This window comes from Mandrillus leucophaeus, unplaced genomic scaffold, assembly GCF_000951045.1.
Source record: "Mandrillus leucophaeus isolate KB7577 unplaced genomic scaffold, Mleu.le_1.0 Scaffold403, whole genome shotgun sequence".
NCBI classification, from domain to species: domain Eukaryota; kingdom Metazoa; phylum Chordata; class Mammalia; order Primates; family Cercopithecidae; genus Mandrillus; species Mandrillus leucophaeus.
Genome location: NW_012104288.1, coordinates 205,014 through 230,485, shown reverse-complemented (window position 1 = coordinate 230,485; position 25,472 = coordinate 205,014). Strand labels below are relative to the sequence as shown.

The 25,472-nt window shown below is 39.7% G+C and overlaps 1 protein-coding gene and 2 pseudogenes across 5 annotated transcripts in view; 2 read left to right on the top strand and 1 right to left on the bottom strand.

Moving 5' to 3' along the window:
* The window catches only part of ELOVL7 (ELOVL fatty acid elongase 7), a 99,830-nt gene that overhangs the window by 35,401 nt on the left and 38,957 nt on the right, over positions 1-25,472 (top strand). For 2 of the 3 annotated variants that reach the window (XR_001007358.1, XM_011992118.1), the window contains exon 1: positions 15,228-15,278. The gene's annotated coding sequence lies outside the window, so the exon portion shown is untranslated. Of the gene's footprint in view, positions 1-10,910; positions 10,950-15,227; positions 15,279-25,472 lie in introns of those variants that run through there. The other variant, XM_011992117.1, reaches the window with a different exon arrangement.
* On the top strand, positions 4-932 carry LOC105548226 (annotated as a pseudogene). Its single transcript, XR_001007363.1, has one exon. The product of XR_001007363.1 is annotated as a dihydrolipoyllysine-residue acetyltransferase component of pyruvate dehydrogenase complex, mitochondrial pseudogene (transcript).
* Positions 11,853-19,251, bottom strand: LOC105548225 (annotated as a pseudogene). The gene is made up of 2 exons (XR_001007362.1): positions 19,198-19,251; positions 11,853-12,314 (listed from the first exon to the last, which is right to left on the bottom strand). The product of XR_001007362.1 is annotated as a non-histone chromosomal protein HMG-17 pseudogene (transcript).

The window sequence follows — 25,472 nt, the reverse complement described above, 5'->3', positions numbered from 1 at the left end:
GCTACTCCTGCTGGACCAAAGGGAAGGGTGTTTGTTAGCCCTCTTGCAAAGAAGTTGGCAGTAGAGAAAGGGATTGATCTTACACAAGTAAAAGGTACAGGACCAGATGGTGAATCACCAAGAAGGATATTGACTCTTTTGTGCCTAGTAAAGCTGCTCCTGCTCCAGCAGCTGTTGTGCCTCCCACAGGTCCTGGAATGGCACCAGTTCCTACAGATGTCTTCACAGATATCCCAATTAGAAACATTCGTCAGGTTATTGCACAACGATTAATGCAATCAAAGCAAACAATACCTCATTATTACCTTTCTATAGATGTAAATATGGGAGAAGTTTTGTTGGTACGGAAAGAACTTAATAAGATTTTAGAAGGGAGAAGCAAAATTTCTGTCAATGACTTCATCATAAAAGCTTCAACTTTGGCATGTCTAAAAGTTCCCGAAGCAAATTCTTCTTGGATGGACACAGTTATGAGACAAAATCACATTGTTGATATCAGTGTTGCAGTCAGTACTCCTATAGGACTCATCACACCTATTGTGTTTAATGCACATATAAAAGGGCTGGAAACCATTACTAATGATGATGTTTCTTTAGCAACCAAAGCAAGAGAGGGTAAACTACAGCCACACGAATTCCAAGGTGGCACTTTTACGATCTCCAATTTAGGAATGTTTGGAATTAAGAATTTCTCTGCTATTATTAACCTACCTCAAGCATGTATTTTGGCAATTGGTGCTTCAGAGGATAAACTGGTTCCCACAGATAATGAAAAAGGGTTTGATGTGGCTAGCATGATGTCTGTTACACTCAGTTGTGATCACCAGGTGGTGGATGGAGCAGTTAGAGACCAGTGGCTTGCTGAGTTTAGAAAGTACCTTGAAAAACCTATCACCATGTTGTTGTAACTAACTCAATAGAAAGAAAAGAGAGCACCAAAGATTGAGGGGAGAAATCCTCCAGTGCAGGGGTATGAAGTGCAGGGGTATGAAGTGCAGGGGTATGAAGAAAAGACTCTCCCAGGTCACAATGATTCATTCTTATCAAGATATTTATGTATTAAACAGGTGGTTCGTTTTATTTTAACCAGTTATTTTTATTATTGAGTCTGTCCAGATATTTATAATGGACATTACTGAATTTTTGAAATGCCGATTACACCCAAATATTGTGCACATTTAATACTCAGACACCAGATTTTTAGCTCTGTACTCCTAATTAAGGGACATGTGGCCTTGCCTAGCCCTCTGGTGATAAGTACTTCCACTAGGAAATGTAGAATAGGTAGAATTGTGGTTCCCTAAAGAAAAGGACATAAAGGTAACCTGGATGGAACCTTGAAGTTCTGAAATTTAATCTCCTAAAATGTTCTCCTTAGATGTGAGAGAAGGAGAAATCAGGAAAATTAATTCTCGTAGGGGAAGGGCTTGAATTGAAGCTTTACTTTAGAATTTAACCCTGGTTTGAAATTTTCCATTATATGATCTTGGTTTATCATTGATGGGAAGGGTAGAAAACTTCAAGGAAAATAAGTGAAATTTTCAAAGTCAACGTTTTGTTAGACCTTTTCAGCTGATTGTTTATTTTTCTGTGAATCCCTATACACAGTTGTTTCCCTTCCTCTTGAGATAATCTAAATATAAACCAGCCACTTGATATAAATGAAAGAAAAAAATATATACATCCGTGAATACAAAGGTTGATGGCCTTTGTGTGAGTTATACAGGCCCCAGTTTTTCAGTTTCTAATCTTTTATTCTTGGTATGTCATTATTTATTTATTTTTATTTTTACCTTTTCCATTTCCCCTTTCAGGAATATGTCATTATTTATTAGTCTAACAAAATGTAGTGGGAAAGAGGAAGATGCCTGCTACTTATCAGAAAATAAGTCAGATGGACTACTTGAGAAAGACACTGAAGGCAATAAAGAGAAACACTTAGAATGCCCAGTATGCTAATGACTATACTGTCTTCTATACTATATATAGTACTATATATATATATAGTATGTGCATATACACACACATACGATACACTATTTTTTCCTTCTAGGTATGAGTGATCATAGTTCAAATGAATAAAATGCAGCTAATTCACAAAGTTTTTTTTAATAAAAAAGTACAACTGACCTTAATGAAAACGCATTCCTCAAGTTTTTGAGAACCAATCGCAGTGAAGAAAATCTTTTGAGAATATCAAATACAGCCTCTCAGTAAAGGGCAGAAGCACAAATAGAATACAGTTAGATAACAGAAAGCTGAGAGGTTGACCTTGTCATGTGAGTTATTTACAGATAAATATACCTTATTTACTTATTCTTCTAAGTTAAAATTGAAACTGACAAAATTGGGCCTTCTTACTGCCCAGTAGAGCTATGAGAATTTCTTTACTGATTGATGAATACCATGGATATTTAGTCCTTGACTCACCTCCCCTGAGTCAGTACTGTACACAATACAAACTTGCTTAAGAAACCCTTCCACCCTACCCTACAAGAACTTACAAAATTCTAGGTGAGGTGAAACATATCTGCAAATGAAATGCAGTATAATGACTCCCAAATATAGAGGTATGTGCAGGAGTTAGAACCAAAATATTAATAAACTAGTGTGGTATGGATGTCCAATGAATCAGATCAGATGCCAGCCCTGAAAAACTGTCCTGCCTGTCCTAAAGCACAAGAGTGGAATATCAGTACTGGTTACATATAATGTGCTGTAGGATTGCATATTTGTATATTTTAGTAATTATTGATTCCACTGAATAATCACGTATAGGTAATGGGCTAATCTATCTTCAGTTTTGAATAAAATAATGTTTCTAACATGAATTCTCTGTAGAAGCTTTTTTTTTTTTTTCTTTTGAGATGAAGTCTCTCTCTGTCGTCCAGGCTGGAGTGCAGTGGTGCGATCTCGGCTCACTGCAAGCTCTGCCTCCCAGGTTCAAGCCATTCTCCTGCCTCAGCCTCCCGAGTAGCTGGGACTACAGGCATCCGCCACCACGCCCGGCTAATTTTTCTTGTATTTTTTAGTAGAGACGGGGTTTCACCGTGTTAGCCAGGATGGTCTCGATCTCCTGACCTCGTGATCCACCCGCCTCGGCTTCTCAAAGTGCTGGGATTACAGGCTGAGCCACCGTGCCCGGCCTTTGTAGAAGCTTTTTAAACAGAAGTTTAGATAAGCAGTGGGCTTAGAAAAATCCACATGAAAAGCCTTTAATAAATGAATGAATTCACCATCTCCCTTTCCCTTCAGTATGTGATTCCAGTGTCCATGTCCTCACCCATGAATGGGAAATGAAGGTGTGTGTTAAGTATTAAAATATAACAGGAGGAGGATCCTAGGGGTACTGCCTTAAACTGGGCCAAACTGCTTCTTTTGTTCTTCTGCCCACAAATGTTTTCCTTCATACTATAAGAAATGCTCCATTTTCTTAAGTACTTATCTTTGGTTGAATCAAAGATTCATTTGTGTTAACAAGCATTGTCTTAAAAAACAAAACCAGAAAATCATAGTGCTGTGTTTCCCTAAGTGTGGTTGAAGGACCACCTAAATGAGATTGCCTGTGGGGGAGGCCCTGGAAATATCTTTCACCAAGTACCTCAGGAAAGCCTAATGTACATTCAAGCTTCAGAATTAATGATGAAATTACTTTCTTTCCATTATGTAGCCAACATGTGTTGCAGTTTAATAAACTGACTTTTTGTTTGTTTGTTTGAGGAGAGTTAGGCAGTTGTGTACTTGGGACATTTTTGGTGGATTTAAGGCCTTGATGGATTTAGGACAGAATGAGATCCCTGGGTGTAAGGGATCTTACACCCTTCTGTTCCTTCCTTCTGTTGCGCCAATCATCTCTCCATTTCTCAAAACTAGAACTCCAGCTAAAATGTACTCAGATGGTGGGCTAAGTCAGTGTCTGTGGCTTATCTAGAAAACTACCTATTATGCTTTTGTTTCAGTGAAATACTTACTGTGAATTTCCAGCTGACTGAAATGCAAATATGCTTTAGAACCCTAGCTGGTTTAGGTTGAGTGCAGGTGCTAAAATAAGGACTTTATCTTGCGTGCCTGCTTTGCATTTGTGGCCAGTGGAACTTCACTTGAGGCTATGGTTTCTCTATTTTCCTACTTTTTTCTGATTTCCTGTGAAATCAAAGCTTTCGCCTTAGGCATATCCCTAAACACTCATGCAATTTCAGCTTCTCCTCTTCCACCAACTTTTCTTGGCCTTACAAATGTATTCAAGATGTTTTCGTCCTTGAAATAAGTCTGTCCTTCTCTCTACTACCTTCTTTCTTTCTCCTATAAATAAGTATCTTGAGTAACTGGATCATAGAAAGGGAGTGATCCCAGAAGTCGGTTGAGCTGAGTGTTGGATCCAACTCTTTCTTGAAAAATCCTTCAGAACTTCAGTCATCACAGCTAGACAAACTCTAGAAGTCCCTCCAGTTCAAACCTTCCTCTGGGATGAGTTTATATTTATCAAGACAAGCTACTTTCAATGCCTCCTCACTCCTTGGAGCCTAGGTTTGATTTCTGCCACCCAACTGTGTATTATACTGTAGAAATTTATAAATTATTAGCTAGTTTCATAATTCAGTAGGTTTTTTCTTCATATTCACTCAACACTGAAGAACTAGTGTTCTTCTTTAGATTCTTTGACACTACCAATACCAGTTGTCATCCTTAACATTTTCTTTTTTTCATTTTTAAACATTTTAAAATAGAGTTGCCAGACAGACACAGAAGTAGAGATTAACACCCATGTACTATCATCAATCATTCTCAAAAATTGTCAACATTTCACCAGTCTCTTAATACTATTTTTTAAAGAAAAAAATCATTTTGTTCTCATAACATTTCTATCACCCTCCAGAATTCTCTTGTGCTGTGCTTTGTAGTGAACCCCCCTCCATCCTCCAACCCCAGGCAACCTCTGACACGTTCTCTATCTTTATAGTTTAGCTTTCTCCAGAATTTCATAAATGAATTTCATAGTATGTATTCTTTGGAGTCTGGCTTATTTCACTTAACAGAAATACAGTTCCGATTCATCCATGTTGTATCAGTAGCCTTTTTCTTTTTATTGCTACGTAGTAATTCATTGAATGGATATACCACTGTTTATCCATTTATTAGTCAAAGAAAATTTCAGTTGTTTATTATTTTGGGTGACTATGAATAAAGTCACTGTAAACATTTATGTACAAGTTTTGGAATGAATATAAGTCTTTCTCTTGGGTTAATATTAAGGGTAAAATTGCTGGGTCATGTGCTAAGCGTATGGGATTTTAATAAGAATTGTGTTGATCAATTTAGGAGAATTGATAACAATATTAAGTTTTCCAAACCATGAACATGGTATCACTTACCATTTATTTAGGTTTTCTTTGATTTCTTTAATTTGATTTTTCTGCATAGATGCATAAGACTTTTTTCTTATTCTTTGAGTTCATCAATTTAATCAGGATTTGTCTTGCTATTGATTGTTATGCATCAGATTTTCTTACAATTTTGTTTTCTCAGTCTGTCTATAAAGTCAGTAGGAAATTATTTTTTGTTATGTATTTGAATATGTTACTTTTTCTTTGGTTGAATCTTGTACTTTAGAAAGACCAATTACCCTTGTTTAGGATCATCTTTGCCCTCCTTTTTTTTTACATATATATTGCTTTAACCTTTATCATTTTCATTTGAACGCTTCAGTTTTTCTCCTATACCTAGAAATCACTGCTTGGCTCTGAATACTCTGTTTCTGGCTGTTTCTGATTTATTTTTTAGTGTGCTAATGATGCTTCGGTCCTCAATTTGTTTCATTGGTTCTACAGTCTCCCATTCCATTTTCTTTTATCATTTTGTGAATACATGTTTTTAACTCAAAACACTTCTGGAGAATTTCCTTTTGTTCCTTTAGTTACCTTTTGTTGTTCTTGGTTCTTTTTTGTCTTCTGGGTCCTTTTTGCTTTGCTTTCTTTCCCCTTACAGTTTATTTATAAAGTTTTCCAGTGATTTTTTTTTTTCATCAAATGAATATTAGGGCACCTCTAGTCAGACTTGCTCTGATACAATTTGGGTGCTTTGCTGTCTCTTTCCCTCAGTATTTTCGAGCCAGTTTGTTTTTTCTCACTGAGCAATAGTTTGAGGGCTGATAATTTCAGTTCATAGTCATTTTTTCCTGTAGCCTGAGGACATGAAAAGTGAAGGAAAGAAGAATTCAGGAACCTGGGTTGTATTTTCACTTTTAAGTGGTTTTCAATATTCATACCAAGATTCATTCCACCTCATAGGTTGCATCCCATTCCCTTTAAGGCATTTTTATCTGCTCACTAGTATATGGAGTTTCCATAATCAGAATCAATCCTGTTGTTCCGTTCACCACCTGGAGAAAAAAAAAAATTAGGATTGTTAGTCCATTTGCTTCTCCTCCGATGTGGGGTTGCTTGTGAGGATTCTCAGGCTCTTTTGCATCCCCAGTGCAGCTGGAGGAAGAGGCCGTGTTGGGTTAGGAACCCTGCTATGTTGTAGACGCCACTGTGCTCCCAACCCTTTCCTGGGCCACAGCGTTTTGCAATTTAGAACATTTGTGTGTAGCCCTTCCTTATTTGGTTGCCTCTCTGAAATTTTGTGGTCAGTTTTTCTTTTGACCATTTATTTTTCTTTTTTCTGTATTTGCAGCTGCTACCAATACCAAAGTAGAAGCTCCCTTCTGCAGCTCTCTGACTTGCTTCTTTATGTTTGTCCCTGGATTCTCTTTCTATTCCCCAACATGGGTGTTCCCTGAGGGGCTGCCTTCCTGTGAACATAAAGATGGCAGTTCACAAGCCAAGGAGAGAGACCACAAACAGTTCCTTCAGCCCTCAGAAGGAACCGACCCTACCAACACTTTGGTTTTAGACTTCTAGCATCCAGAACTGTGAGACAATAAATTTCTGTTACTTTTTTTTTTTCATCATTTCTTGTTTTTTTGCAGTATTTGAAGCTCCTACCGGGCAGCTTCCTTCTGCACCTTTCTGGCTGTTCCTTCTTTAAATTTGTCTCAGCTGCTCTTCCTGATTCCTAAACACTGGTGTCCCCTAAGTGTTACCCTTTGCCATGTCTCCTCCTATATTATTTCTCACAGAGATTTAGTCTGCTCCCACGACAATGATTGCTTCTCTTTATAGGTAACCCTGGCCTTAATCCTGGGCTCCAATTTTGGATTTTTCTTCAAGTTGAGTGAACATCTTCACTTTGGTGTATTAGTTTGCTACAACTGCTTATACAACTGTTTATAAAGTGATATAAACTAGGTAGTTTAAGCAACAGATGTTTATTACCTCATAGTTCTGAAGATGAGAAATCTGAAATCCAAGTGTTGGTAAGGTTGGTTCTCTCTGAGGGCTGTGAGGAAAGGATCTGTACAGGCCTCTCCCCTTGGCTTATAGGTGGGTGTTCTTCCTGTGTGCATGTCTATGTCTGAATTTCCCCTTTTTATAGAGACCCCAGTCATAGTGGATTAGGGACCACGTAATGACCTCATTATAATTTGATGACTTCTAGAAAGACTCTTTCTCCAGATAAGGTCATATCCTGAAGAACTGGAGGTTAGGACTTTAACATGGAAATGTTGGGAAGACACAATTCAATCCATAACACTTGGATATTTCCTCATACCACACATATTTCTTGCTACATGCCAGGCGTTGGTCTAGGCCCTGGGAACACGGAGGTGATGAGGCTCAGTCTCTTTCCTCTTCATGAGTAGAAAACATAAGAATAGATTTGCAATACTGTATACAGGAAGTGCTCTCATAGATGAGAGATTCTTTTGAGGATACCTTAGTGGCACACCTGGCCCTGACTGGCTGAATCAAGAATGACATCTCGAAGGAAGTGATGCTTATGCTGGATCCTTCCCAGTAGGATGCAATACTGGCTTATGCTGGATCCTTCCCAATAGGATGCAATACTGTGTAATTGCTCTCCCTGCTTTTAAACCACACCCTTAGTTACCCAGCCCTGGATTCCACCACCCAGTCAATCTTTCCAAAGCACCGCTTTGATTAAGACATTTCTCAGTTGAGAAACCTGTAATGACTCCTCATGGTCAACAGAACTAACTCTAAAGAAATTATTTAGCCTCGCTGGCCTTTGGTTCCTCCAGAATCAGGTGCCACTGCTGTAATCTACCTTTCCTGTCTTGATCTTCCTGTTGTTTCCATTGTTAGCCCTGTATGTTGCCAAGTGTAGCAACAAACATTTTGGAAACACATCTGCAACTTTTCATAATCTCATGAAGCCAGGATTTTTGTTTTGTTTCCTACTGTATCATTGTCACTTAAAAAAGTGTTTGGCCTATAACATATACTTCAGAATATTGGTTGAATAAGCAAATGAATTTTCTCTACTTGCAATGCAGGCCTCTCCTTTCTCTCAGCTGTGCACATTTTTGCCCTATTGAAATTTTATTCTCAAGGCTCAGCTCATGTGTCCTTTCCTCCATTATGCCTTTCTTCTAGGTCACGTGTGGATACAGATATGACTCTTCATTCCTAAAGACTTTTGCAGTCAGTGTGAACTGTTTGCATGCCCCTGCATTCCGCTTTGCATTGTAGAAATCTGAGTAGGTACCTTTTCCCTGCCAGATTCAGTTGTTTGAATTTAGGAATCATATTTTAAAAATAATCTTGTGTCTTGCTTAGCACTTCTTGAACAATAATAGATGCTCAAAAGTTACCTTATGTTTGAAGAGAAAATGAATGAGAGGAGTATTTTGTATTTGTTTCAAAAAAAGTAGGGAAGAAGGCCTAAGAAATGGAGCATTTGGTCTGTCTCTCTTGCCTTCCCTTATTTTTCTGAGTTTACAACATTTTTAAATTCATTCAGCAGATATTTATTAAGCACCTGTTCTATTCAAGACTAGGACTATTCAAGTCCTAGCACTTAAATTACAAACAAGAATTAAACTGCCTTTGGGGTATTTATCACTTCTTCTGATAGACGTCCCAGTTGGTCCCAGTGGTCACTATCATCTGTACAGTTTTTAGGATGCTTTTCTTTACTCACATTTATTCATCCCAGAGTCCAGACTCTTTGCACATGTTAAGGCTGCCTGAGAGTAGGGCCCTTGTCTTTATCCTCCCATTCCGCACTGCCTAGCACTGAGCTTATACTTGATGGTGACTTCAGTGGGTCCTTTATTTCCCCTAAAGATGCTCTGACTCTTTTCTAAGTTTGCCCTGTCTCTCCAATTATAGAATGCTGAGTTAGGACCAGAGACTTCAGAAGGATACTGATTGCTCTGCTTAGATTGAGAGGCCGTCTATTATCAATAAGAGTAAAAATAAGCGCAATAAGTAGCACAATGTTTAGCACTCGTGATAAGGTTTTTACATGAATTGTATTTGCTAGTGGTTCCTGTTGCTATATCACTGGCTTCTAGGACTCCTTCATTTCTTACAAGTTATCATGTAAACTAGTTGAGGTTGGTGAGTAAACATCTAGTTTGTTTGCCTCTGCTCCAACTCAAGAGTCATGATTATACTGAAGAGCTTGTGCCAAACAGAAATGCAATCTGAATTACTTTGGTAGGTCATGCACATATGTTATCCTTTCTAGAGACATTTAATTCTTAATAAATCCCTTTATGAAGGGAAAATGAGGAAGTGAAAATTGAGATGAAATAACGGAGTAGTAGGGAGTGGAAAGGATAGTAAAAATACTTGTTTGAGGTTCTGTTTGACATGGAAATGACTACTTTTAAACCTAATTGAAAGACAGGCCTGAGTTAATTCATATAGAAAACGTGGTAATATGTTCTATTATTGGGGGATGGGAAACATCTATTTTATTTAAATATGTTGTATACCTGTCAGAACAACATGAGTTCATGGAAGTGATAAAACAACAATTACAAGTAGTAGCCCAACCCTAAGCTCTCTGTGTTTATAGGCTTATAGTGTGTTATCTGTATCAAAGAGACAATGGCACAAGATACTTCTAAATAGCAGATATAAAATTCACTAACAAGTCTTATATGGTGTTGCAAAGTATGTTTATCAGGCATACTTAACATATTCACTTATTGATCATGCTTTGTTTAAACGAAAATCAAGATTCGTTTAGCCTGAGCACCTATCAGAGGAAAGGTAGAGATCACTTGGATAGGCTTAGGCTGTAAGCTTCAGTTTATATTTGAAAAGACACTGCAGGGCAATCTCTGTGTCACGGCTACAGGCAGCATTGTCTCTCAGCCTTCCTTCTTCCATGTGAGCTAACCACTCTTCTTCCTTATTCTGGGATTCTCCTTTCTCCCTGAGGTCACGTGCTTCCGCTTATGACTTGTGGGGTGGGATGGGACGGTAAAATATAATGTAGATTAACAAAGAAATCACTGCAGTCCCAGTGTTTTGTTTTGTTTTTGTTTTTGTTTTTGTTTTTGTTTTCAGTGGTTGGTTTAAATGTTGGCATGTGATGCAATTCTGGGAAGGGACATTTAAGGGCCTCTGGAGGAGCATTGAGAAGGATTTTGAAGCTCCTAAAAAGAGACACAGAGAAAATTCTCTTTCACTGCTCTAAATAAAGGTGTATGAGAATGTGCTATTTGGAATGGTTGCTACTATCTTTTTCCGTAAAAACGACAAAAGAGAATTTTGCCAACTCAGGAGAACTCGCCTATCTTTGGACTTCTTATACTATGAGAAAACATATCCTCTTACTGGTTAAGCCATTTTGAGTTTTCTGTTACTTGCAGATGAAAGCATCTTCCCTGATTCTGTAACATTGCCATTTGAAAAATAGAAAGTTAGGTGACTAGTATCTTTAACGTTTCTCCATCAGTTTTGTTTGCCTAAATTACAAGGCTTGTGGTCTAATTTTCTGTAATTTACTAAGATACAAGATATAGTAGGTAGTGATTTTCTCTTTCACAGATACTTAAGAACTTTAAGCAATCGTCCCTGATATAAAATGTTAGTTTACATCCTGGGTATATGTGCTGATTCAAACATCTGTCCCCGTATTTCACATCTCTCATGAGTTCTTTTGAAACCCCAGATTAATCTTTTCCAGCATTGATTGCACCTCCTATTCCTGCCCTTCTTGACCCAGAAGCCTTATCATTCCTGAGTGACCTTTTTTTTTTTTTTTCCCCCAAGCCAAACTGTATCCAGCTTTATTAAAGATACTTTCCATAAACAATCATGGTATTTCAGGCAGGACATGGGCAGACAGTTGTTAACAGTATACAACAACTTTCAAACTCCCTTCTTCAATGGACTACCAAAAATCAGAAAGCCACTATTAAACCCAATGAAGTCTTCATCTGATGGTCTGAACAGGGAAAGTTTAGAGTGAGGGTTGACATTTCACATTTAGCATGTTGTTTAACAACTTTTCACAAGCCGACCCTGACTTTCAGGAAGTGAAATGAAAATGGCAGAATTTATCTGAAGATCCACAATCTAGAAATGAAACCACTGCTGTTTTGACAGGTGCCATCTCAGTGGCATCACTGGAAAGTCCAGATTGCCTGACACACTGGTAACCAATGACTAGAGGTCAGGTCCCAACAGATGTCTGGGCTTAAGGGAGTTAAGTCTGTGCTGAAAGGTAGAAAGGGAGAAGAGGACATAAAAACAAACTTCTTTTTCCATACCACAAGGCTTTTGTGCCAAGGTGGCCATGTGTGTTAAAGTCAGAGAATCCCTCCTCCTGAGAGCCAAGAGGAAGTCTGTCAAAACTGGAAGGGAATGGTGTTTTCCCCACATCAATCCAGCTTTGAGACATTCTGTTAGTGACATATGCCCCTTTCCCCAAAAACAACAACGAAGTGTTTTGTGTGCTAACGACATAACTTTAAAAAAAAAAAAAGTAAAACAAAATTCTGCATTTTTATAAAACCTGATAAAAAATAGTATTTCAAACTGTACAGTCACCAGAAGTACACAGTTATCAAAAATGCACGCACTTCACTTGACATCTCCAGCACCTTCAGCTTTCTGTGCCTGGTCTGTTTTGGCATCTCCATTTTCTGCAGGGTTATTCCCCTCCTTGCCAGCATCAGCTTTTCCCTTTTTCCCTTTGGATACCTTCTCTCCCTTCTTTGCAGGGGCCTTTTTAGGCTTGGGCTCTGACTTTGGAGGAGCAGGTTTAGCAGACAACCTCGCGGATCTTCTCTGTGGTTCGTCCTTCACCTTGGCTTTATCTCCTTTAGCATCCCCTTCAGCCTTTCTCTTGGGCGTGGTGGCGACGCGGCGGGAGGTAGGAGCTGGACGCCAGAGGCAGCGCGCCCGGGCTTTGGTTGGTCCGGGGGTCGTTCTCGCTTCTTCTTCACACTGCTCCGACCTTCTTTAACTGAATCCTTTGTCACGTATTTTATGCCTGTTGCTCATGTTGTCATGGGTGTCGTCATGTCTGAGAATGATTTATGAAGCTTTAAGAAAAGATTCTCAAACCTGGCCCATCAGAATTTTCCCCAACATTAACTGAATCCAAATCTCTCTCTGGGTGATTCTGGTTTTCAACCATGTTTAAAAACCACTGACATAAGGGATATAAAAGAAAAATTGTACTGACCCAATCCCATAGCTAAAGTAAATGGTTTTAAATCTCACTTGACAAACTCACAAGTCTGTATTAGAGTCCTCCAGAGGGACAGAACCAATAGGATATATGTATATATATAAAAGAGAGTTTATAAGGGAGAATTGGCTCACAGGGCAAAGTCTCACAATAGGCCATCTGCAAGCTGGAGAGAGAGAAGCTAGTAGTGTGACTCGTTTGAAGTTCAAAAGCCTCAAAACCAGGAAAGCCGACAGTGCAGCCCTCAGTCTGAGGTGAAAGACCTGAGAGCCCCTGAGAGGCTGCTGGTACAAGTTCCCAGAGTCCAAAGGCCAAAGAGCCTGGAATCTGACATTCAACGGCAGGAGGAGATGGAGCAAGCGTCCTGCAAGGGAAAAAGAGTGAACAGACTCAGCAAGCTGCTTATCCTTCCTTCTGCCTGCTTTGTTCTAGTTTCTTCATTATTTTTTTTCTTTTTTTTTGAGACAGGATCTTGCTCTGTCACCCAGGCTAGAGTGCAGTGGCACGATCATGACTCACTGCAGCCTTGACCTCCCATGCTCAAGCCATCCTCCTGCCTTAGCCTCCTGTGTAGCTGAAACCACAGGTGTGCGCCACCATGCCTGGCTAATTTTTTTATTTTTTTTTGTAGAGATGGGGGCTTACTTTGTTGCCCATGCTGGTCTTCAACTCCTAGGCTCAAGTGATCCCCTTGCCTTGGCCTCCCAAGTGCTGGGATTATGGATGTGAGCCACCACACCCAGTACTCTTTAGGGTTTTCTAGTTGTAAGACCCTATTGTCTACAAGGAGACACATTAACTTCTTCCTTTCTGATTTAGATGCCTTTTTATTTCTTTTTTGCATAATTGCTCTGGCTAGATCCTCCAATACAGTCTGCCTTTCGTATCTGTGGGGGATTGGTTACAGGACCCCATACCAAAATCTGAGATTGCTGTAGTCCAGGCCAGGCACAGTGGCTCATGCCTATAATCTGAGCACTTCGGGAGGTCAAGGTGGGAGGATCACCTGAGCCCAGGAGTTTGAGACCAGCCCGGGCAACACAGTAAGACACCCATCTCTACAAAAAATAAAAAATTAGCCAGGCATTTTGGCATATGCCTGTAGTCCCAGCTACTCGGGAGGCTATAGTGGGAGAATTGCCTTAGCCCAGGAGATCAAGGCTGCAGTGAATTGTGATCATGCCACTGCATTCTAGCCTTGGTGACAAAATGAGACCCTGTCTCCAAATAAATAAGTAAAACATTTTTAAAAAGTAGAATGCTTAATGGTGTAGTACAGTTGACCTTGCATAACTGAGGATTCCACATCCACCAACAGTGAATTGAAAATATGTGTAATTGACCCTCTGATTCCATGGATGCAGAACCCATGAATATGGAGGGAAGACTACTATGTTGAATAGAAGTGAGGGCGCAACAAAGAGGTCATTCAAACACACAGTGAGATGGTTGCCACCCACAAGCCAAGAGAAGAGACCTCAGAGTGAGACCTTATCTTGCTGGCACCTTGATCATGAACTTCCAGCCCCTAGAACTGTGAGAAATAAATTTCTATTTTTTAAAACAAAAAACAAAAAAAGTGGTGAGAGTGGGCGTCCTTGTCTTGATCTTAGAGGAAAAGCTTTCAACTCTTTACTGCTGAGTATGATGTTAGCTTTTTATATATGGCCTTTATTGTTTTGAGGTTTCTTCTAAACCAAATTCATTGAGTTTTTATTATAAAAGGATGCTGAATTTTGTCAAATGCTCTTTATGCATCCATTGGAATGATTATGTGGTCTTTGTCTTCCATGTTATTAATGTGGTGTATCACATTTATTGATCTGCATGTGTTGAACCATCCTTGTATCCTAGGGATAAATCCCACTTGATCATAGTGAATGATCTTTTTATGTGCTATTGAATTTCATTTGCTGGTATTTTCCTGAGGATTTTTGCCTGTGTGTTCATCAAGGGTATTGGCCTGAAGTTTTCTTTTCTTGTAGTGTCCTTGTCTGGCTTTGGTATCTGGGTAATGCTGACCTTATGAAATGAGTTCTGAAGTATTCCCTCCTCTTCAGTATTCCCTCCTCTTCAGTATTCCCTCCTCTTCAGTATTCCCTCCTCTTCAGTTTTTTTGGGAGAGTTTGAGAAGAATCACTATTAGTTATTCTTTAAATGTTTGGAAGAATTTAACAGTGAAGTTGTCAGGTCCTGGACTTTTATTTTATGGGAGGTTTTTGATTACTGACTTGATCTCCTTACCCACTATTGGTCTGTTTAGATTTTCTCCCGCTTCATGATTCAATCGTGGAAGGTTATATGTTTCCAGGAGTGTATCCATTTATTCTGGGATATGTTGGTGTATCATTTTTCATAGCAGTTCTTATGATCCTTTGCATTTCTGTGGTATCAGTTACAATGTCTCTTTTTTCATTTCCAATTTTATTTGTTAATACTGTTTTTTTCCTTTGTCCAGCTAAAGGTTTGTCAATTTTGTTGAGCTTTTTAGATAACCAGCTGTTAGTTTTGTTATCTTTTTATTGTTTTTCTAGTCTTTATTTCATTTAGTTCGACTCTAATCTATATTTTTTCTTGCTTCTGCTAACTTTGTTTTTCTTTTTCTAATTACTTGAAGTGTAATGTTAATTATTTATTTGAAGTTTTTTTTTTCTTTTCTATTATAGGCATTTAAACTTCCCTCTTAGAACTGCTCTTGTGGCATCCCATAAGTTTTGGTAAGTTGTGTTTTCATTTTCATTCGTCTCAATATTTTAAAATTTCCATTTTGATTTCTTTTTTGACCATGAGTTGTTCAGGTGCATGTTGCTTACTTTCCATGTATTTGTGAAATTTCCACTTTTCCTCCTGTTACTGATTTGTAGTTTCACACCATTGTGATAAGAAAAGATGCTTGATATGATTTCAGTCTTCTTAAATTTGATAACACTTGTTTTGTGGCTCAGTATATCATCTGTCATGGAGAATGTTCTGTGTACACTTAAGGAGAATGTGTATTTTGCTGCTGTTGGATAGAATGTTCAGCACATGTCTGTTAGGTTCATTTAGTCTAATGCGTACTTCAAGTTCAGTGTTTCCTTATTTATTTTATGTCTTCATGATTTATGCAATGTTGAAAGTAGGACATTAAAGTCCCCTACTATTGTTGTATTGTAGTCTCTCTCTCCTTTCAGATCTATTAATCTTTGCATTATTTTTGGTGCTACTATGTTGGATACATATATATTTATAATTGTTATATTCTCTTGATGAATTGACCCCTTTATCACCATATAATGATCTTACCTTTTGTGACAGTTTTTGACTTAAAGTCTATTTGGTCTGATATAAGAAAATAATTATTTTTTTACAGCTTTATTTTTATTTCAAACTTTTATTCCTTGGGGTGGTAGAAAACTATTTTAGTCAGCTTTAATCTCTAAGTACCTCCCCTCCGACCTCAGCAAGTTAAAAAAGCTTATGTAGTATCAAGGTAATTGGGAGGAGGAACCCTTTAATCCTCCATGTTCTGTGTCTACAATGCCATCCTTTGAGATATTCAGGGTCCCATCAGGTCTTTGGCCACTTATACTTGCAGATCCGAAGAGATATACATTGTTTCTACTTTTATGACTCCTTCATTTTCTATGGCTCTTATGCAATACTTCCATAAACCTAGAAAATCTGAAAGTTTTCTCAGTTAATTTGGAAACTTTTTTTGCCAAGGTTGAGGACACACACCTGTGACACAGCCTCAGGAGGTCCTGACAACATGTACCCATGGTGGTCAGGGCACAGCTTAGTTTTATACATTTTAGGGAGACATGAGACATCAATCAGTGTATGCAAGAAGTACATTGGTTCGATGTGGAAAGGCGGGACAACTCAAAGCAAAGGCAGGAAGACTCGAAGCAGGGAGGGGGCTTGCAGGTCACAGATAGGTGAGAGACAAAGGATTGCTTGCATTCTTTTGCATTTCTGATTAACCTTTACAAAAGAGGTGATCAGGAACGCATTTATCTCAGAGAGCAGAGGATAACTTTGAAAAGAACTGGGGGCAGATTTGCCCTAAGCAGTTCACAGCTGCTTTTTCCCTTTAGTGATTATGGGGGCCCAGGATATTTTCCTTTCACACTTCCATGCCTATTGGGGGTGCTCAGAAGTCTTTATACTGCTCTTGCACCAGACTGGAGCAAAAGAAACTTTCAGTGGCTGCCTAAAGTCCAACTGGCCACCTGTCCCAGCTCTGCCTAGGCAATAGTGCCTGAGCTCTTCTGTTCTTGCCTCCCGTTTTCCTACCTGGCACTTCCTCAGGGCTTATTACCTTTCTGTCCGGGATCTGTACTAATTCCTTTCCTCGGACTCTCCTTCCCTCAAGCCTGAAGGATGCTTTTCTGTGCCAGGACGCATGGGCACCTCTTGTGTCTACCCTGTGCTCAGTATGGCTAAGTGCCTAAGCTTTTGTACCCCAAAAGCTACGATAAAACTTTCTTTGCTTTCTGCTGTTCTCTTTTATTTCCAAGGCAGTGTTAACAACCTATTCAATGGAGAGAAATGGCAAAAAGAGAATGGAGGGTGATAAAATACCAGGGAGAAATGTGGGTTAATAAACATGAACCATCAAAACAAAACACAAAATCCTGTGTAGTAGGTGGAATGGACATGTATTTTTGCTTCTGTAATGTGTGTGTGTGTGGTATGTATATATTGTCGCATACAGACATGCGTGTATGTTATAATTAACACATTTGAAAATTTGTCATTTGAAATAATTTTTCACTGAGACTGTTCCACATTCTAGGTTTGCTTCCTTTTAATTGGAGTTATAATAAGTGATAATTCCAGCAGATAAACTATTCTGCTGGAATATATACATCTAATGAGTGTTTCCTCAAAAATATTCACCTCAGCCTACTATATATCTTTTCCACTAATATTGCCATAGCCCCAAACATTTCCCAAGTTTTTTTGGAATTGTTCTTGTTTTATAAACCATGAGCTGAAAATGTCCGTAGTAAATTACTTTTTCATTAAACCCAACTTTATTCCCCACCCTTTCCCACCTCAAAATATAGCTCCACTTGATCCATTTGCCTCTAAACCAACCTTAACTTTTGATTGGTTATGAACTTGTTGTATAGAAGCAGTAGGCCAAAATTTTTCCTCCTTTAAAACCATTTAAATGAAATTCCAAAAAACTCTGAAGTTGATTTTTAAAGAAAAGCTCAAAAATTGTTTTAATGACTGTATCACTGACACAAATGTATAATTGCCAAAGTGATTACTCAGAAGCAAGCTTTTATTTGAATGAATACATGTTGGTAGCTTCCTTTAGAACAATAGTTCTCAACTTGGGAGGATTTTGCCCCACAGGGGACGTTTGTCAATTTCTGGAAATGTTTTTGATCGTCTCAACTGGGTAGGACTTGTTCCTGGCACTTGTGGATGGAAGCCAGGACTACAATAATCAGGACACTTCCCCACAACTAAGAATTATCTGCCCCCAAATATCAATACTGTCGAGGTTGAGAAATCCTGCTTTAAACAAATAATTACTTTATAGTCATCCCTCATGTTTTAATATACTTCAGAACTTCTGGTCACTTTCCTCCAGCCTCACGGCCTCTTTGAGATTTTGTTTCTGCTAAAGTATAAAGGGTGGGGACGAGACTGGGGAACCAGTTCCAGTGAGAAAATAGATGAGGAAAGGAATACTAGGAAATGTGTAGAGTAATATCTAAGTGGAAGTTTCCCTAGCAACCTTTGAATGCTTACTAAGAAGTTTATGTCTTATCTCAGGGATTTTTCCTGCCTAACATGGTACGAGTAGAGACTTGGGGCCTCTGATTTTCTAGGGTCATAACCCAGAGAGAGACTGTCTGTGCAATACTGTTACCGCACATGGGTCTTTGTTCTTAGAGCTCCCAAGGTGGTGGCGAGCGCTCCCGAGATGGCAGCAAGCCTTTTGTTCTCTGACCTGGGATTCTTGGCCTCAGGGATTCCAGGGAATGGCACCTTGGGCCATGTGGTGAGTGTTATAGCTCTTTTAGAAGCCATGGGTCACGGAAGAGAACCGTGGAACCTAGGGACTAATGTTCCGCTTGGTTAGGATGAACCTGGGCACTTAGCCATGCAGCAACAATGGCGAGCCTTTAGCCCCATGGGAAGTGGCAATGGGCGCCTCACTGGATCAGAAACACAGTGACACCCTGCGGGATCCGGGGGGGTGGAAGTCAGCAGCCGGTCCATGACGTCAGCGTTCAGCAGTGGTGGATGGCGAGCGAAAGTGCAGCTCAAGCTGGAACAAACACAGACCAGAAGAGAGTGCAGTTGCAAGATTTAATAGAGTGAAAACAGAGCTCCCATACAATGGGAGGGGACCCAAAGGGGTTGCCGCTCCCAGCTCCAGTGCCTGGGTTTATATCCCGATCATTGTCCCTCCTCCTGTGCTCTCAGGCGATATATGATTTGACTGTTTCTTTACCTCCTGCTTTTAGCCTAGTTTGTATTTTAGTGAGCCCTCTTTACTACCTGATTGGTTGGGTGTGAGCTGAGTTACAAGCCCCATGTTTAAAAGTGGGTGTGGTCACCTTCCCCAGCTAGGCTTAGGAATTCTTAGTTGGCCCAGGAAATCCAGCTAGTCCTGTCTCTCAATACCTTCCTCTCGGAGAGGCTTTCACCACCTTGTGGGCTGTGATCCCACTGCCCCATTCTGACTCACATCTGGACTTCCCTGTCCCTATCTAATCAGTCACAGTTAGCTGCCTTTGCCTTTTTATTCTCCACACTGCTCTTGCTCAACAGTTTCTGCATTTGAAGGCATGTTCTGATCCATTCTTTATTAAGCATTTGTTATTTCTGTGGAATAGCTTGATTTGCCCTGTGCCCTTCTCCTCCCTTACTGTGTGCAAGGGTAAAGTTTCAAATACCCCATCCCCCATATGAGGCCAGACATAGCTTTCCATAGGAGGGTTAGCTGTTTGGTTTTTACCCTGTAGTCCATAGTTCCACCACAGAGTTCCACCCCTATGTTGGTACCTTCCTGCAATTCATTTCAGTGTGTGGTCCCTTGAGCAGCATCTGTGGCTAGCCAGTTTTATTCTTCCAGGTTTGTCCCTGATATCTGATTCCCAAAGCAGAGATCAATGGGGAGGCCAGATCCTCCCAAACTTCAAAAGAGAAAGAGAAAACCATATGGCTCTGTTCCTGGATTAAAACATACCCTAGAAAGCCATGTGCTGGTTCTTCCACTCCTTTCCCTCAGGTACAGTGTCTCCAATGTCTGTTGCAGAATTAGAATAAATCTGTACATTTGAAAGTTCACCTGGAAATGTTTGGCCATGATTTCTGGGCTCTTGTCTGGTACTTCCCACTGCAAGCACCTCTGAGGTCCCATCCTCATCTGAGTGAATTCCAGCAAGATGCTCTCCCAGAGTTCTGCCTTCTGATCACTGTTGAAATAGACCTGAGCAAAAAGGACAAAGTGATGAGGTGCCCAAGCACACTGTGTATGTTCTGGTGTTAGGTCTACATCATGCTAACGTAGGCAGCTTGTGGCTCTGAGTAGTCTCCAGGTAGGTTATCCTATGGGAAGGGATTTCTGCTCTACGAAGAAGGCATATTTCTCACGTTTGAACCTGACATCTTTAATTTGGGTCTAAAGAGGCAAATTAAGTCACTTCTTTACCAAATGACTGAGTTGTCATGTGATACTATCAAAATCAAGGAGCAGTATTCATGGGGCAGTTGCAGGCGAGGGGAATGAAACACCGGCACCAGGACTCAAGAGTAAACTCCTGTTTACTCTACTCCTGCCACACATTTTTCAGGCCTTTGGAGGCAGGCTGAGCTCTGACTGTGAGCCTTAGCTACTTCTCTGAAGTACCTCTCTTGTTTCTTCCACCCTTAATGGAGGGGTGGTGATTTTTCTACTGCCTTGTAATCTAACGTAGCCCCAAATTCTGGGCCACTGCTTGCTTGTGATTACCTTCTTGTCAACCTCTCAATGTCTTCATTGCTGAGCTCTGATCTCTAACAACTGCTAAAAATATAGTCAGGTAGTATTATGGTACAATACCTTTTTTTTAAGTCTACTTTCTTTTTCACCATCATGGGCCCCAGGACTTGGATATTGTATGCAGCTAGCACCTCTTTATTGTAGTCTTACAAGTAGATCATTTCAGACAAGTCCTCCAAGAGTCCTCCCAGAAAAAGGACAAGGATCTCTTGCTTCTGTCCTCTGCTGCTCACTTTGTAAGAGGTCCACATCCCCTTAGCAGCAGGATAAGATATTACCCTGGTTTAGAGTTTTAAGTCCCTGCTTCATTTCTTGGGTATCAGAAGTCTGTCAGATTAAAGCTCTTGAACTTTAATGTTTCCAGGGCTCTGTGGATGCTACCCCCAAACCCAAATCTAGTTTTCCTCTACTTGATTTTACCGTAAGCAGCAACATGTCATCCTGGTATTTGGTGCCTGCTAGCTTAGGGCAGTGTTGAGCTAGCACTTTGAAGATGCTGGAGTTCAGTCTCGTGAGTCCATTTTTCTCCCCATGGCTTCCAGGTCTGAGCAAAAAAAATCGTAGCAGTATTATCCTATTCATGAATTACCACTCTTCCTTTGAGAAATTGCAATCTAATGATCATGTTACCCAAGTATGAGATGAGTTTCTGAACCTCTGTGGCATAACACCAACCTCTTTAACTACTGCATTGAGAGGTACAGTGGGTGCTTGTCCAAGAACAACCTGAACATGAAAGCTCCCTGTGACCCATCATGAAGGGCCTCCCACTCCTCAAACCCTTGATAGTATCTCTTCAGTCTTCTCATAATAGCTCAAGCAATCAACCAACTCCCTGCTCCAGCTCTCTGTTCCATGAAAAGTTTGTATGGGCCATGTTTAGGCTATGGGGCACCTCCACTAAACTTAGGCCAGCGATGGTCAGATCTGGGATGAGGCAGGGATGCATCAAAGGGATAGGTTTGTAGATCATTTTTAGGATCTTCCTTCTTGTGCTTAATAGTCTGGTGAGCTTCATTCATACAAGAGCCTTGATTTTTAAGCCACTGCCAGGTCTGAGCTTCTTTGCCATCAAATATTCTAAATTGTCGTTTCAGGTCCTAGTTCTGCTAACTAAAGGATATCTCTATTACCTATACACCTATACCACATGGAGCAAATTGCTCCCCCTGCTTTCTTTTTAGAGATGGGGTCTTGCTGTGTTGCCCAGGCTCAAGCAATCCTCCCACCTCGGCCTCTCATACAGCTGGAACTACAGGCACATGCCACCATGCCAGGCTTGCCTCCTATCTTTATGTGCCCATTGTCTAGCTATCAAGTGCCCATGATGAGTCATGGTAAAAGAAGGCAAAGATATGTCTGGGTCTAGTCTAGGGATATCACTATACTTGCAGTATAATTCAGTTGTTAACAGTTTTCTTGATCAGTCAGTCCCTACAATGCAACACTGGCATCCAGTCCATCACTCTCAGCTCATAACGAAATACTCAGTAGTTTGTGTTCACTTCCAATAAGGTAAGGGGATCAGGTTTTTCTGTCGTGCCCCATCCCTGTGCAATTGTGGATGTTCCTTCTTTTCTGGTGGGCCCACAAATGTTAAAGACTATGGACAGGAAAACAGGTTATCTGCAAGCAGTAGATTAGTGAGAGAGGAGTCCGACAGGAAAACAGGTTGTCTACAAGCAGTAGATTAGTGAGAGAGGAGTCCACACTCCAAAAAGCTATGGTTACTGGATCTTTTTCATACCTCTGTAGTCCTTCATCTCCTGCTGGCTTTGATAACATCTACTCCTGCCTCATCCAGTTTGGGTTCTTCTTCTGCCTTTCCTCCTTCCTTCGTCTCAGTCTTGTGTAGTTTTTGGGGTTGGATAAACCAGCTTTCTTGGCTGCCTGTGAATATTTCTGACCTGCATTGGAGTGTGGTTTCTTTGAGTCTTTGTGCTTTGGTGAGGACTGGGGAGGAGAAAATGGCCTATGTGGAGCTAGTGAAAGAAGAAGAGGAAAAAATCGCACAGAAACAGAATAATACTTTGAAATGTAACCCTGCCACATGGCTTGTAAAACTAGAATATTTCACTCTGATTCTAAATAACTTAATGAACATTATTTCATTACTTTATTTTTGAGAATAATGGGTCAAGGGCTGGTATATCTGTGGTTAAGATGAGGGGGAAATGTAGCTTTTTGTGTGGTCTGAAACACTCATACTAAGACAACTGGAAGACCCAAAGGGAAGAATCATGCAATCTGTTATATGCTAGCTCTTAAAAGAAAAGTAGTAGAGTTTTTTCTAGATTTGTTCCATAAACTGCCATTTAACTGTACCAGCTAATGAGATGGCCAGATATTTTCCAATTAAATTGGCACAACTTAAAATATATATATTTTAGATTTAGGGGGTACATGTGCAGGTTTCTTACAAGGGTATATAGTGTGTGATGCTGAGATTTGGGCTTCTATTACCCTTGTCACCCATATAGTGAACATAGTACCCATAGGAAGTTTTACAGACTGCGTCCTCCTCTCTCCTTTCCTCTTCCTCCCCCACCTTTTTGAAGTCTCCAGTGTCTAATCTTTATGTCTGTATATACCCATAAATTGGCACAACTTCTCTCTCTAAATGATAAATGACTGATTTTGGCTGGGTGCGGTTGCTCACACCTGTAATCCCAGCACTTTGGGAGGCTGAGGCAGGTGGACTGCTTGAGCCCAAGGAGTTTGAGACCAGCCTAAGCAACGTAGTGAAACCCATCTCTACAAAAAATAAAACAATTAGCCAGGTATGGTGGCACTCTTTGGTAGTCACAGCTACTTGGGAAACTGAGACAGGAGGATCTCTTGAGCCTGAGTGGTTGAGGCTGCAGTGAGCCAAGCTCTCTCAAGTGCACTCCAGCCTGGGTGACAGAGCCAGACCCTGTCTCAGAAAAAAAAGAAAAAAGAAAAAGAAAAAAAAAAAACCCTAAAACTAAAACAAAAGGATGAGTTTGATTGAATGCTCATTCTTAAAAATCAGATTCTGTGCTTACAAACTTTACAAATATATATTATTTAATGTGGTCCTCAAAACAACTCTGTGAGTTAGTTTCTTTTATCTTGGTGAGTAATGAATGGAATTCCCATTTTACAGGTTAAGAAATTGAGCTGTAATTTTGCTGGAGTCACACAGCTATTAAATGGTGGGGCTGAAAAACCAAGGTCATTGTGAGCCCAGAGCCCCTGCTCACAGCCCCACATTACACCTTTGCTATAGAGATGAGAGATGATTTTTTAGGAAACTAAGAGTCCAGGCTGACTCTGGCAAGACCCTGGCATCACCACGCCAGTCTTGAGTCTGAACTCAGCTGAGATGACTGGGTGTATCAATACAGAGGCCATGCCGACATGACTTCCTGGACTTGGAGAAATCCTCTGGAGAGGATGGACTCTTAAAGAATTTAGAGGAAATTTCTATTTTGGGTGTATCTACATATGTGTATTTATTTATGGGTTTTTAAATAGGAATGTTCCAGTAAAGGTAAAACTGATTTTATTCTTTATTTTTAGATAGGTAAAATATCCGTATGAGCCACAAAACAACAATATAAAATCTTTCTTCTGTTCCTTCAGCCCAGTTTATACCCCATTCCCTTTTTCATGTCTACCTCTTAAGAATTCCTTTTATACAACTTTGAGTAAATGTAAAATTATATTCATATGCCTTTTCTCCTTTTGTATACAAGGTCATCATTTTTAAATTTTGTACTTTCTTTGCTTTTTTCTTTTCTTTCTTTCTTCTTTTTTTTTTTTTTTTTTGAGGTAGTGTCTCGTTCTTGTCGCCCAAGCTAGGGTACAATGGCGCAATCTTGGCTCATTGCAACCTCTGCCTCCCAGGTTCAAGTGATTCCCCTGCCTCAGCCTCCCGAGTAGCTGGAATTACAGGCGCCTGCCACCATGCCCGGCTAATTTCTGTATTTTTATAGAGACAGGATTTCACCGTGTTGGCCAGGCTAGTCTCGAACTCCTGACCTCAGATGATCTGTCCACCTTAGCCTCCCAAAGCGCTGGGATTACAGATGTGAGCCACCGTGCCCAGCTCTTTGCTTTTTCAGATAGTGATTTATCTTGGAAATATTTCCATATCAGCACTTGGAGAGATTCTTCATTCTTATTTACAATGTCATAATATTTCATGGTGTTAAATCTATTATCATTTATTAACCAGCTCTCTATTAGTAGATATTTGGGTTGTTTCCAGTCTTTTGCTCTTACTGATGCAATGAGTAAACTTGCATATATGCCACTCTGAATATGTGTATGTATTTCTACAGGATAAGTTTCTAGAAGTAGAAATGCTGTGTTAAAAGTATGCATTTATAATTTTAACTGATAATGGCAAATTATCCGCAATAAGAGTTATACTAATTTGTAATTCCACTAGTAATGCATGAAGTGAGAGAATTTCCCACACTCCTGCCAACATAGCTAATGGTTGTTTGGATTTTGGCCCATTTGATTAAAAATGTTTGGATTTTGGCCTATTCAATAGATAAGAAATATTGCAGATTATTTAAATATGAGTAGTTAAGCAACTTTTCGTATTTTTAAGTGCCACTTGTATTTCCTTTTCTATGAACTTTGTCCATTTCCTCTTAAGGTCTTTTATCAATTTCTAGAAACTCATCATATATTAGGGAAAGTTGTCCTTGTCTATGATATGAATTGAGCATATTTTTTACTGTTTGCCATTTATTTATGATTAAACTTGTTAGCCTTCTCTTATGTCTTCTGAATTTTAGATCTTAGTAAGGCTTTTCCCACTACAAGGTTATACAAGTCTTCTACTGTGTCATCTAGTGATTTCATAGTTCTGTTTTTCTTACTTAAATATTTGCTTTACTTGGAGTTTATCTTGGTTTATATTATTATTATTATTATT